The sequence below is a fragment of the Leptodactylus fuscus genome, unplaced genomic scaffold (genome assembly GCF_031893055.1).
Source record: "Leptodactylus fuscus isolate aLepFus1 unplaced genomic scaffold, aLepFus1.hap2 HAP2_SCAFFOLD_571, whole genome shotgun sequence".
In the NCBI taxonomy this organism is placed as follows: domain Eukaryota; kingdom Metazoa; phylum Chordata; class Amphibia; order Anura; family Leptodactylidae; genus Leptodactylus; species Leptodactylus fuscus.
In genome coordinates this window covers 52,501-65,000 of record NW_027440602.1, presented here as the reverse complement: position 1 = coordinate 65,000, position 12,500 = coordinate 52,501, and positions in this window count along the sequence as shown.

Genomic DNA, 12,500 nt, shown 5'->3' with positions numbered 1-12,500 from the left:
CCTTTCGTTCGTAGGGGACGCCCGGTTTTCTGACACCTCGGGGGTCGGACGGGGCGAAGGCAAACTCTCTCTCGCCGATGTCCTGGGTCTGCCGCGGGCGCCCGCCCTGGGCGGGTGGCGCCGCGCCGGCCTTAAGCTTTTCCGCTACGCCGCTCCGGAGCTGAAGGGAAGGAAAGACCCCGCGCCTTAGCCGGCGCGGACCCCCTAGGTCCGGCCGAGCGAGGGTCCCTTCCCGCCGGGTCGGCGGCCGTCAGATCGATCGGTGGGTGACCCGCGGGTGACGGGTGACTCGTCCGAGGCTTGCCACGCGACGCGGAGGGGGCTTGTCTCGCAACCGGCGCGTCCTCGCTCTTTTCGCCCCCAGCGGAGATCCACTATCGGCGGCGTGAGAGCTGAGGTCGCAGGGACTTTGTCGGAGACGGATGTCCGAGGCCCTGGTACTCCGACTTTTGGTAAGCTAATTGACACGACCCGCTGTCTCGGACACGGTTCTTGACGGGGGTGTTCAAAAGTATGTCACAGAGAGAGTGTCACCTGTCCCATTACATGAAGACCAACTACTCAAAGTGTCCGACTTTGTGGAACTCCGGCCCGGATCCGGCCGTCAAATTCAACCTCATTCCGGTAGTGCCTTTTCCGCTCCGAGGCCTCCTCCGGGGCCGTCCGACGCCCGGTTCCACGGCGGGACCCCCGACACCGACTCGAGGTGGTACCCCTTTTTGCCGGCCGAGGTGCGCCGCCGCCGGCGTGAGGACGCCGCTCCCCGGTGTGAAAAACGGCCGCCGGAGGAATTTTGAAAGTTGAAAATTTGGCAAAGTGTCGACGGAAGTGCCAACCGCGCCGGCGGGGAGGCGCCCGTCGCCTCGCCCGGGATGGCGGCACCGGCGCCGGGTCGCCGCGCCTGCCAGCGGCCGCTAGTCTCCCCGGACGCCCGGGGGATTTCCCTTCCGCTCCCAGCGGCCGCAGTTCTCCTTCTGGTCCGCCTGGCGGCTGCCTCCGCCGGCTGCCAATCATCTCTCCCCGGCCGCCCGGGGGATTTCCCTTCTGCGCGCCTGTCAGCTCCTGCCAATCATCTCTCCCCGGCCGCCAAGGGGGATTTCCCTTCTGCGCGCCTGGCAGCTCCTGCCAATCATCTCTCCCCGGCCGCCCGGGGGATCTCGTTAAGGTCCGTGTTTCGTGGGGTTTTATTTCAAAGTTTGTCTTTTTTTTCCCCAAAGTGTCTAAGAGCCGATCGGCTCAGCGGGGGGCGCCCGTCGCCTCGCCCGGGATGGCGGCACCGGCGCCGGGTCGCCGTGCCTGCCAGCGGCCGCTCGGGGGATTTCCCTTCTGCGCGCCTGTCAGCTCCTGCCAATCATCTCTCCCCGGCCGCCCGGGGGATCTCTTATGGTCCGTGTTTTATGGGGGGTTTTTTTTGTGCGTTTGACCTTTTTTTCCCCCAAAGCGTCTAAGTGCCGATCGGCTCGGCGGGAGGCGCCCGCCTGAAAACTGCGGCTTGCCACGCGACCTGAAGAGGCTTGTCACGCAACCCGGGGGGGCGGTGCCCTCGCTCTGCCTCCCCCCCGCGGGGATCCGCCGTCGGCGGCCTGTGAGCAGAGTTCACTGGGACTTTGTCAGAGTCGGGTGTCCGATCCCCTGGTACTCTGACTTTTGGTAAGCTAATTGACAGGACTCGCTGTCTCGGACACGGTTCTTGACGGGGGTGTTCAAAAGTAGGTCACAGAGAGAGTGTCACCTGTCCCATTACATGAAGACCAACCACTCAAAGTGTCCGACTTTGTGGAACTCCGGCCCGGATCCGGCCGTCAAATTCAACCTCATTCCGGTAGTGCCTTTTCCGCTCCGAGGCCTCCTCCGGGGCCGTCCGACGCCCGGTTCCACGGCGGGACCCCCGACACCGACTCGAGGAGGTACCCCTTTTTGCCGGCCGAGGTGCGCCGCCGCCGGCGTGAGGACGCCGCTCCCCGGTGTGAAAAACGGCCGCCGGAGGAATTTTGAAAGTTGAAAATTTGGCAAAGTGTCGACGGAAGTGCCAACTGCGCCGGCGGGGAGGCGCCCGTCGCCTCGCCCGGGATGGCGGCACCGGCGCCGGGTCGCCGCGCCTGCCGCGGCCGCTAGTCTCCCCGGACGCCCGGGGGATTTCCCTTCCGCTCCCAGCGGCCGCAGTTCTCCTTCCGGTCCGCCTGGCGGCTGCCTCCGCCGGCTGCCAATCATCTCTCCGGATTTCCCTTCTGCGCGCCTGTCAGCTCCTGCAAATCCTCTCTCCCCGGCCGCTCGGGGAGGCGGGATCTCGCCCTCTGGTAGACGCTAGCAGCCTGCCACCTGCTAGGGACTCGGCCTCTGGCATTACCCAGGCTCCGGCAGCCCTGGGTCGGCCTGGCTTTTCCCAGCCGCCTGGGACGATCTCTCCCTCTGTCCTGGAACCCTGGGCCGGCCTGCCGCCTCAGGCTTAGCCCCCTGGGTCGCCTGGAAGTGGCGCCGCCTTGTGGACGAGCCGGGGAGAGCCGCTCTCCGTTGCCATCCGGTGGATTTTTAGCAAATTGCAGCTTTCCATAGCAAATTGCAGCCTTCCACCTGCTAGGGACTTAGCCTCCGGCATGTACCCAGGCTCGGGTAGCCCTGGGTAGGCCTGGCTTTCCCAGCCGCCTGGGACAATCTCTCCCTCTCTCCTGGAACCCTGGGCCAGCCTGCCGCCTCAGGCTTAGCCCCCTGGGTCGCCTGGAAGTGGTGCCCTCTTGGTAGACACTTAGCAGAATGCAGCCTGCCACCTGCTAGGGACTTAGCCTCTGGCTTTACCCAGGCTCGGGTAGCCCTGGGTCGGCCTGGCTTTCCCAGCCGCCTGGGACAATCTCTCCCTCTCTCCTGGAACCCTGGGCCGGCCTGCCGCCTCAGGCTTAGCCCCCTGGGTCGCCTGGAAGTGGCGCCGCCTTGTGGACGAGCCGGGGAGAGCCGCTCTCCGTTGCCATCCGGTGGATTTTTAGCAAATTGCAGCTTTCCATAGCAAATTGCAGCCTTCCACCTGCTAGGGACTTAGCCTCCGGCATGTACCCAGGCTCGGGTAGCCCTGGGTAGGCCTGGCTCTCCCAGCCGCCTGGGACGGTCTCTCCCTCTCTCCTGGAACCCTGGGCCAGCCTGCCGCCTCAGGCTTAGCCCCCTGGGTCTCCTGGAAGTGTCGCCCTCTGGTAGACACTTAGCAGAATGCAGCCTGCCACCTGCTAGGGACTTAGCCTCTGGCTTTACCCAGGCTCGGGTAGCCCTGGGTCGGCCTGGCTTTCCCAGCCGCCTGGGACAATCTCTCCCTCTCTCCTGGAACCCTGGGCCGGCCTGCCGCCTCAGGCTTAGCCCCCTGGGTCGCCTGGAAGTGGCGCCGCCTTGTGGACGAGCTGGGGAGAGCCGCTCTCCGTTGCCATCCGGTGGATTTTTAGCAAATTGCAGCTTTCCATAGCAAATTGCAGCCTTCCACCTGCTAGGGACTTAGCCTCCGGCATGTACCCAGGCTCTGGTAGCCCTGGGTAGGCCTGGCTTTCCCAGCCGCCTGGGACAAATCTCTCCCTCTCTCCTGGAACCCTGGGCCAGCCTGCCGCCTCAGGCTTAGCCCCCTGGGTTGCCTGGAAGTGGTGCCCTCTTGGTAGACACTTAGCAGAATGCAGCCTGCCACCTGCTAGGGACTTAGCCTCTGGCTTTACCCAGGCTCGGGTAGCCCTGGGTCGGCCTGGCTTTCCCAGCCGCCTGGGACAATCTCTCCCTCTCTCCTGGAACCCTGGGCCGGCCTGCCGCCTCAGGCTTAGCCCCCTGGGTCGCCTGGAAGTGGCGCCGCCTTGTGGACGAGCCGGGGAGAGCCGCTCTCCGTTGCCATCCGGTGGATTTTTAGCAAATTGCAGCTTTCCATAGCAAATTGCAGCCTTCCACCTGCTAGGGACTTAGCCTCCGGCATGTACCCAGGCTCGGGTAGCCCTGGGTAGGCCTGGCTTTCCCAGCCGCCTGGGACGATCTCTCCTTCTTCTCCTGGAACCCTGGGCCAGCCTGCCGCCTCAGGCTTAGCCCCCTGGGTTGCCTGGAAGTGGTGCCCTCTTGGTAGACACTTAGCAGAATGCAGCCTGCCACCTGCTAGGGACTTAGCCTCTGGCTTTACCCAGGCTCGGGTAGCCCTGGGTCGGCCTGGCTTTCCCAGCCGCCTGGGACAATCTCTCCCTCTCTCCTGGAACCCTGGGCCGGCCTGCCGCCTCAGGCTTAGCCCCCTGGGTCGCCTGGAAGTGGCGCCGCCTTGTGGACGAGCCGGGGAGAGCCGCTCTCCGTTGCCATCCGGTGGATTTTTAGCAAATTGCAGCTTTCCATAGCAAATTGCAGCCTTCCACCTGCTAGGGACTTAGCCTCCGGCATGTACCCAGGCTCGGGTGGCCCTGGGTAGGCCTGGCTTTCCCAGCCGCCTGGGTCAATCTCTCCCTCTCTCCTGGAACCCTGGGCCAGCCTGCCGCCTCAGGCTTAGCCCCCTGGGTCTCCTGGAAGTGTCGCCCTCTGGTAGACACTTAGCAGAATTCAGCCTGCCGCCTGCTAGGGACTCAGCCTCCGGCATGTACCCAGGCTCGGGTAGCCCTGGCTTTCCCAGCCGCCTGGGACAATCTCTCCCTCTCTCCTGGAACCCTGGGCCAGCCTGCCGCCTCAGGCTTAGCCCCCTGGGTCGCCTGGAAGTGGTGCCCTCTCGGTAGACACTTGGCAGCATGCAGCCTGCCACCTGCTAGGGACTTAGCCTCTGGCTTTACCCAGGCTCGGGTAGCCCTGGGTCGGCCTGGCTTTCCCAGCCGCCTGGGACGATCTCTCCCTCTCTCTCCTGGAACCCTGGGCCGGCCTGCCGCCTCAGGCTTAGCCCCCTGGGTCGCCTGGAAGTGGCGCCGCCTTGTGGACGAGCCGGGGAGAGCGGCTCTCCGTTGCCATCCGGTGGATTTTTAGCAGAATGCAGCCTGCAACCCGAGTGCTGGCGCCGCCTTGTGGACGAGCCGGGGACTGCGGCTCTCCGTTGCCATCCGGTGGATTTTTAGCAGATTGCAGCCTTCCACCTGCTAGGGACTTAGCCTCCGGCATGTGCCCAGGCTCGGGTAGCCCTGGGTAGGCCTGGCTTTCCCAGCCGCCTGGGACGATCTCTCCCTCTTCTCCTGGAACCCTGGGCCAGCCTGCCGCCTCAGGCTTAGCCCCCTGGGTTGCCTGGAAGTGGTGCCCTCTCGGTAGACACTTAGCAGAACGCAGCCTGCCGCCTGCTAGGGACTTATCCTCTGGCTTTACCCAGGCTGGGGTGGCCCTGGGTCGGCCTGGCTTTTTTCCCAGCCGCCTGGGACAATCTCTCCCTCTCTCCATGAACCCTGGGCCGGCCTGCCGCCTCAGACTTCCCCTTCCGCTCCGAGCGGCCGCAGTTCTCGTTCTGGTCCGCCTGGCAGCTACCTCCGCCGGCTGCCAATCATCTCTCTCTCTCTCTCCCCCCGGCCGCCCGGGGGAACTTCCCTTCTGCGCGCGCCTGGCAGCTACCTCCGCCTGCCAATCATCTCTCCCCCGGCCCTCCCGGGGGACCTCCCTTCTGCGCCGGCCGGCCGGCCGGCCGGCTGCAGTTCTCACTGGTCCGTGTTGTATGGGGTTTATTAAAATGTCGGTCTTTTTCCCCCAAAGTGTCTAAAAGTGCCGATCGGCTCGGCGGGAGGCGCCCGTCGCCTCCCCCGGGATGGCGGCACCGGCGCCCTCTCGCCGTACCTGCCAGCGGCCGCTCGTCTCCCCTGGCCCGCGCCGGGGGATTTCCCTTCTGCTCGGAGCGGCCGCAGTTCTCCTTCTGGTCCGCCTGGCGGCTGCCTCCGCCTGCTGCCAATCATCTCTCCCCGGCCGCACAGGGGGACTTCCCTTCTGCGCGCCTGGCAGCTCCTGCCAATCATCTCTCCCCGGCCGCCCGGGGGATCTCACCGAGGTCCGTGTTTCGTGGGGTTTTATTTCAAAGTTTGCCTTTTTTATTTTTTATTTTTTTCCCCAAAGTGTCCAAGAGCCGATCGGCTCAGCGGGGGGCGCCCGTCGCCTCGCCCGGGATGGCGGCACCGGCGCCCTCTCGCCGTACCTGCCAGCGGCCGCTCGTCTCCCCTGGCCCGCCCGGGGGATTTCCCTTCTGCTCGGAGCGGCCGCAGTTCTCATTCTAGCGCGCAGGGCAGCTCCTGCCAATCATCTCTCCCTTCCGCGACCAGCCGGAAGCGGTTCTCATTGGTCCGTGTTTCGTTGGTTATTTATTTTTCAAAGTTTGACTTTTTCTTTTTTTTTTCCCCAAAAGTGTCTAAAAGTGCCGATTGGCTCGGCGGGAAGCGCCCGCCTGAAAACCGAGGCTTGCCACGCGACCTAAAGAGGCTTGTCTCGCAACTCGGGGGGGGCGGTGCCCTCGCTCTGCCTCCCCCCCGCAGGGATCCGCCGTCGGCGGCCTGTCAGCAGAGTTCACTGGGACTTTGTCAGAGTCGGGTGTCCGATGCCCTGGTACTCTGACTTTTGGTAAGCTAATTGACAGCACACGCTGTCTCGGACACGGTTCTTGACGGGGGTGTTCAAAAGTAGGTCACAGAGAGAGTGTCACCTGTCCCATTACATGAAGACCAACCACTCAAAGTGTCCGACTTTGTGGAACTCCGGCCCGGATCCGGCCGTCAAATTCAACCTCATTCCGGTAGTGCCTTTTCGGCTCCGAGGCCTCCTCCGGGGCCGTCCGACGCCCGGTTCCACGGCGGGACCCCCGACACCGACTCGAGGTGGTACCCCTTCGTGCCGGCCGAGGCGCGCCGCCGCCGGCGTGAGGGCGCCGCTCCCCGGAGTGAAACACGGCCGCCGGAGGAATTTTGAAAGTTGAAAATTTGACTAAGTGTCGACGGAAGTGCCATATGCGCCGGGCGGGAGGCGCCCGTCGCCTCGCCCGGGATGGCGGCGCCGGCGCCGGCTCGCCGCGCCTGCCAGAGGCCGCTCGTCTCCCCGGAGGCCCGGGGGATTTCCCTTCTGCTCGGAGCGGCCGCAGTTCTCCTTCTGGTCCGCCTGGCAGCTACCTCCGCCGGCTGCCAATCATCTCTCTCCCCGGCCCGGGGGGGACGACTCTCCCTTCTGCGCGTGCGCGCCTGTCAGCTCCTGCAAATCGTCTCTCCCGCCGCCCGCCGAGGGTGACTTCCCTTCTGCGCGTGCGCGCCTGTCAGCTCCTGCCAATCATCTCTCCTCTCTCCCCGCGGCCGCCCGGGGACTTTCCCTTCTGCGCGCGCGCGTGCGCGCCTGTCAGCTCCTGCAAATCGTCTCTCCCCCCGGCCGCCAAGGGGGATTTCCCTTCTGCGTGCGCGCCTGTCAGCTCCTGCAAATCCTCTCTCCCCGGCCGCTCGGGGAGGCGGGATCTCGCCCTCTGGTAGACGCTAGCAGCCTGCCACCTGCTAGGGACTCGGCCTCCGGCATTACCCAGGCAACGGCAGCCCTGGGTCGGCCTGGCTTTTTCCCAGCCGCCCGGGACGATCTCTCCCTCTCTCCTGGAACCCTGGGCCGGCCTGCCGCCCTCAGGCTTAGCCCCCTGGGTCGCCCGGAAGTGGCGCCGCCTTGTGGACGAGCCGGGAGAGAGCGGCTCTACGTTGCCATCCGGTGGATTTTTAGCAAATTGCAGCTTTCCATAGCAAATTGCAGCTTTCCATAGCAAATTGCAGCTTTCCACCTGCTAGGGACTTATCCTCTGGCTTTACCCAGGCTGGGGTGGCCCTGGGTCGGCCTGGCTTTTTTTCCCAGCCGCCTGGGACGATCTCTCCCTCTCTCCTGGAACCCCGGGCCGGCCTGCCGCCCTCAGGCTTAGCCCCCTGGGTCTCCTGGAAGTGTCTCCCTCTGGAAGTCACTTAGCAGAACGCAGCCTGCCGCCTGCTAGGGACTTAGCCTCTGGCTTTACCCAGGCTAGGGTAGCCCTGGGTCGGCCTGGCTTTTTTCCCAGCCGCCCGGGACGATCTCTCCCTCTCTCCTGGAACCCTGGGCCGGCCTGCCGCCCTCAGGCTTAGCCCCCTGGGTCGCCTGGAAGTGGCGCCGCCTTGTGGACAAGCGGGGGAGAGCGGCTCTCCGTTGCCATCCGGTGGATTTTTAGCAGAATGCAGCCTGCAACCCGAGTGCTGGCGCCGCCTTGTGGACGAGCCGGGGACCGCGGCTCTCCGTTGCCATCCGGTGGATTTTTAGCAGAATGCAGCCTTCCACCTGCTAGGGACTTAGCCTCCGGCATGTATCCAGGCTCGGGTAGCCCTGGGTAGGCCTGGCTTTCCCAGCCGCCTGGGACAATCTCTCCCTCTCTCCTGGAGCCCATGGCCGGCCTGCCGCCCTCAGGCTTAGCCCCCTGGGTTTCCTGGAAGCGTCTACCTCTGGTAGACACTTAGCAGAATGCAGCCTTCCACCTGCTAGGGACTTAGCCTCCGGCATCTACCCAGGCTCGGGTAGCCCTGGGTAGGCTTGGCTTTCCCAGCCGCCTGGGACCATCTCTCCCTCTCTCCTGGAACCCTGGGCCGGCCTGCCGCCCTCAGGCTTAGCCCCCTGGGTCGCCTGGAAGTGGCGCCGCCTTGTGGACAAGCGGGGGAGAGCGGCTCTACGTTGCCATCCGGTGGACTTTTAGCAGAATGCAGCCTGCAACCCGAGTGCTGGCGCCGCCTTGTGGACGAGCCGGGGACTGCGGCTCTCCGTTGCCATCCGGTGGATTTTTAGCAGATTGCAGCCTTCCACCTGCAAGGGACTCAGCCTCCGGCATGTACCCAGGCTCGGGTAGCCCTGGGTAGGCCTGGCTTTCCCAGCCGCCTGGGACGATCTCTCCCTCTCTCCTGGAACCCTGGGCCGGCCTGCCGCCCTCAGGCTTAGCCCCCTGGGTCGCCTGGAAGTGGCGCCGCCTTGTGGACAAGCGGGGGAGAGCGGCTCTCCGTTGCCATCCGGTGGATTTTTAGCAGAATGCAGCCTGCAACCCGAGTGCTGGCGCCGCCTTGTGGACGAGCCGGGGACCGCGGCTCTCCGTTGCCATCCGGTGGATTTTTAGCAGATTGCAGCCTTCCACCTGCTAGGGACTTAGCCTCCGGCATGTACCCAGGCTCGGGTAGCCCTGGGTAGGCCTGGCTTTTTTCCCAGCCGCCTGGGACGAACTCTCCCTCTCTCCTGGAACCCTGGGCCGGCCTGCCGCCCTCAGGCTTAGCCCCCTGGGTCTCCTGGAAGTGTCTCCCTCTGGAAGTCACTTAGCAGAACGCAGCCTGCCGCCTGCTAGGGACTTAGCCTCTGGCTTTACCCAGGCTAGGGTAGCCCTGGGTCGGCCTGGCTTTTTTCCCAGCCGCCTGGGACGATCTCTCCCTCTCTCCTGGAACCCTGGGCCAGCCTGCCGCCTCAGGCTTAGCCCCCTGGGTTGCCTGGAAGTGGTGCCCTCTTGGTAGACACTTAGCAGATTGCAGCCTTCCACCTGCTAGGGACTTAGCCTCTGGCATTACCCAGGCTCGGGTCGGCCTGGCTGTCCCAGCCGCCTGGGACGATCTCTCCCTCTCTCCTGGAACCCTGGGCCGGCCTGCCGCCCTCAGGCTTAGCCCCCTGGGTCGCCTGGAAGTGGCGCCGCCTTGTGGACAAGCGGGGGAGAGCGGCTCTCCGTTGCCATCCGGTGGATTTTTAGCAGAATGCAGCCTGCAACCCGAGTGCTGGCGCCGCCTTGTGGACGAGCCGGGGACTGCGGCTCTCCGTTGCCATCCGGTGGATTTTTAGCAGATTGCAGCCTTCCACCTGCTAGGGACTTAGCCTCTGGCATTACCCAGGCTCGGGTAGGCCTGGCTTTCCCAGCCGCCTGGGACCATCTCTCCCTCCCTCCTGGAACCCATGGCCAGCCTGCCGCCTCAGGCTTAGCCCCCTGGGTCTCCTGGAAGTGTCGCCCTCTGGTAGACACTTAGCAGAACGCAGCCTTCCACCTGTTAGGGACTTAGCCTCCGGCATGTACCCAGGCTCGGGTAGCCCTGGGTAGGCCTGGCTCTCCCAGCCGCCTGGGACGGTCTCTCCCTCTCTCCTGGAACCCTGGGCCAGCCTGCCGCCTCAGGCTTAGCCCCCTGGGTCTCCTGGAAGTGTCGCCCTCTGGTAGACACTTAGCAGAATGCAGCCTTCCACCTGCTAGGGACTTAGCCTCCGGCATGTACCCCGGCTCGGGTAGCCCTGGGTAGGCCTGGCTCTCCCAGCCGCCTGGGACGGTCTCTCCCTCTCTCCTGGAACCCTGGGCCAGCCTGCCGCCTCAGGCTTAGCCCCCTGGGTCTCCTGGAAGTGTCTCCCTCTGGAAGACACTTAGCAGAACGCAGCCTGCCACCTGCTAGGGACTTAGCCTCTGGCTTTACCCAGGCTTGGGTAGCCCTGGGTCGGCCTGGCTTTTTTCCCAGCCGCCCGGGACGATCTCTCCCTCTCTCCTGGAACCCTGGGCCGGCCTCCCACCTCAGGCTTAGCCCCCTGGGTCGCCTGGAAGTGGCGCCGCCTTGTGGATGAGCCGGGGAGAGCGGCTCTACGTTGCCATCCGGTGGATTTTTAACAGAATGCAGCCTGCAACCCGAGTGCTGGCGCCGCCTTGTGGACGAGCCGGGGACTGCGGCTCTCCGTTGCCATCCGGTGGATTTTTAGCAGATTGCAGCCTGCCAGCTGCTAGGGACTAAGTCTCTGGCGTTACCCAGGCTCGGGTAGCCCTGGCTTTCCCAGCCGCCTGGGACAATCTCTCCCTCCCTCCTGGAACCCATGGCCGGCCTGCCGCCCTCAGGCTTAGCCCCCTGGGTCTCCTGGAAGTGTCTCCCTCTGGAAGACACTTAGCAGAACGCAGCCTGCCACCTGCTAGGGACTTAGCCTCTGGCTTTGCCCAGGCTCGGGTAGCCCTGGGTCGGCCTGGCTTTTTTCCCAGCCGCCCGGGACGATCTCTCCCTCCCTCCTGGAACCCATGGCCAGCCTGCCGCCTCAGGCTTAGCCCCCTGGGTCTCCTGGAAGTGTCGCCCTCTGGTAGACACTTAGCAGAATGCAGCCTTCCACCTGCTAGGGACTTAGCCTCCGGCATGTACCCCGGCTCGGGTAGCCCTGGGTAGGCCTGGCTCTCCCAGCCGCCTGGGACGGTCTCTCCCTCTCTCCTGGAACCCTGGGCCAGCCTGCCGCCTCAGGCTTAGCCCCCTGGGTCTCCTGGAAGTGTCGCCCTCTGGTAGACACTTAGCAGAATGCAGCCTTCCACCTGCTAGGGACTTAGCCTCCGGCATGTACCCCGGCTCGGGTAGCCCTGGGTAGGCCTGGCTCTCCCAGCCGCCTGGGACGGTCTCTCCCTCTCTCCTGGAACCCTGGGCCAGCCTGCCGCCTCAGGCTTAGCCCCCTGGGTCTCCTGGAAGTGTCGCCCTCTGGTAGACACTTAGCAGAATGCAGCCTTCCACCTGCTAGGGACTTAGCCTCCGGCATGTACCCAGGCTCGGGTAGCCCTGGGTAGGCCTGGCTCTCCCAGCCGCCTGGGACGGTCTCTCCCTCTCTCCTGGAACCCTGGGCCAGCCTGCCGCCTCAGGCTTAGCCCCCTGGGTCTCCTGGAAGTGTCGCCCTCTGGTAGACACTTAGCAGAATGCAGCCTTCCACCTGTTAGGGACTTAGCCTCTGGCTTTACCCAGGCTTGGGTAGCCCCAGCCCGGCCTGGCGCTCGCCGCAGGAAGGCCTCCTCGGGGGCTCCGGTTTTTTGGGGGTTTTTTTGTCAAAGTGTCTACGGAAGTGGAAGTTCTCTCAGGGGGAAGCTCCCCTCGGACCCTGCCCAGGAGGGTGAGCCCCGGCCCGGCTTGCCTCCCCTAGGCCCGCCCGCTCCGGAACCCGGTTCTCCCTGCAGACCCCGCCTCGGGGCAACCCTCCAGCTCCCCATCTCCCGGCAGCCGGGGTCAAATACAGCACCACCTCTTCCTTCCGCTGGCCCTCAAGAGTCCTCACCGCTCCCCCAGGCAGGCTTCCACGGGAGGCCGATCGGACCCCGCCATTAAGCCCCCTGACAAACGGCCGTCCCTGGAAGTCTCTCCGGGCCCGACTATTAAGCCCCACCGCCGACCCTCCGGGGCCGACTATTAAGCCCACTGCCAGAGATAGCACTCATGGGAATCTCTCTGGGCCCGACTATTAAGTCCAACTGTGACTTATGCTTGGAAATGTGACTTATGCTTGGAAATGTGACTTATGCTTGGAAATGTGACTTATGCTTGGAAATGTGACTTATGCTGGCAAATGTGACTTATGCTGGCAAATGTGACTTATGCTGGCAAATGTGACTTATGCTGGCAAATGTGACTTATGCTGGCAAATGTGACTTATGCTGGCAAATGTGACTTATGCTGGCAAATGTGACTTATGCTGGCAAATGTGACTTATGCTGGCAAATGTGACTTATGCTGGCAAATGTGACTTATGCTGGCAAATGTGACTTATGCTGGCAAATGTGACTTATGCTGGCAAATGTGACTTATGCTGGCAAATGTGACTTATGCTGGCAAATGTGACTT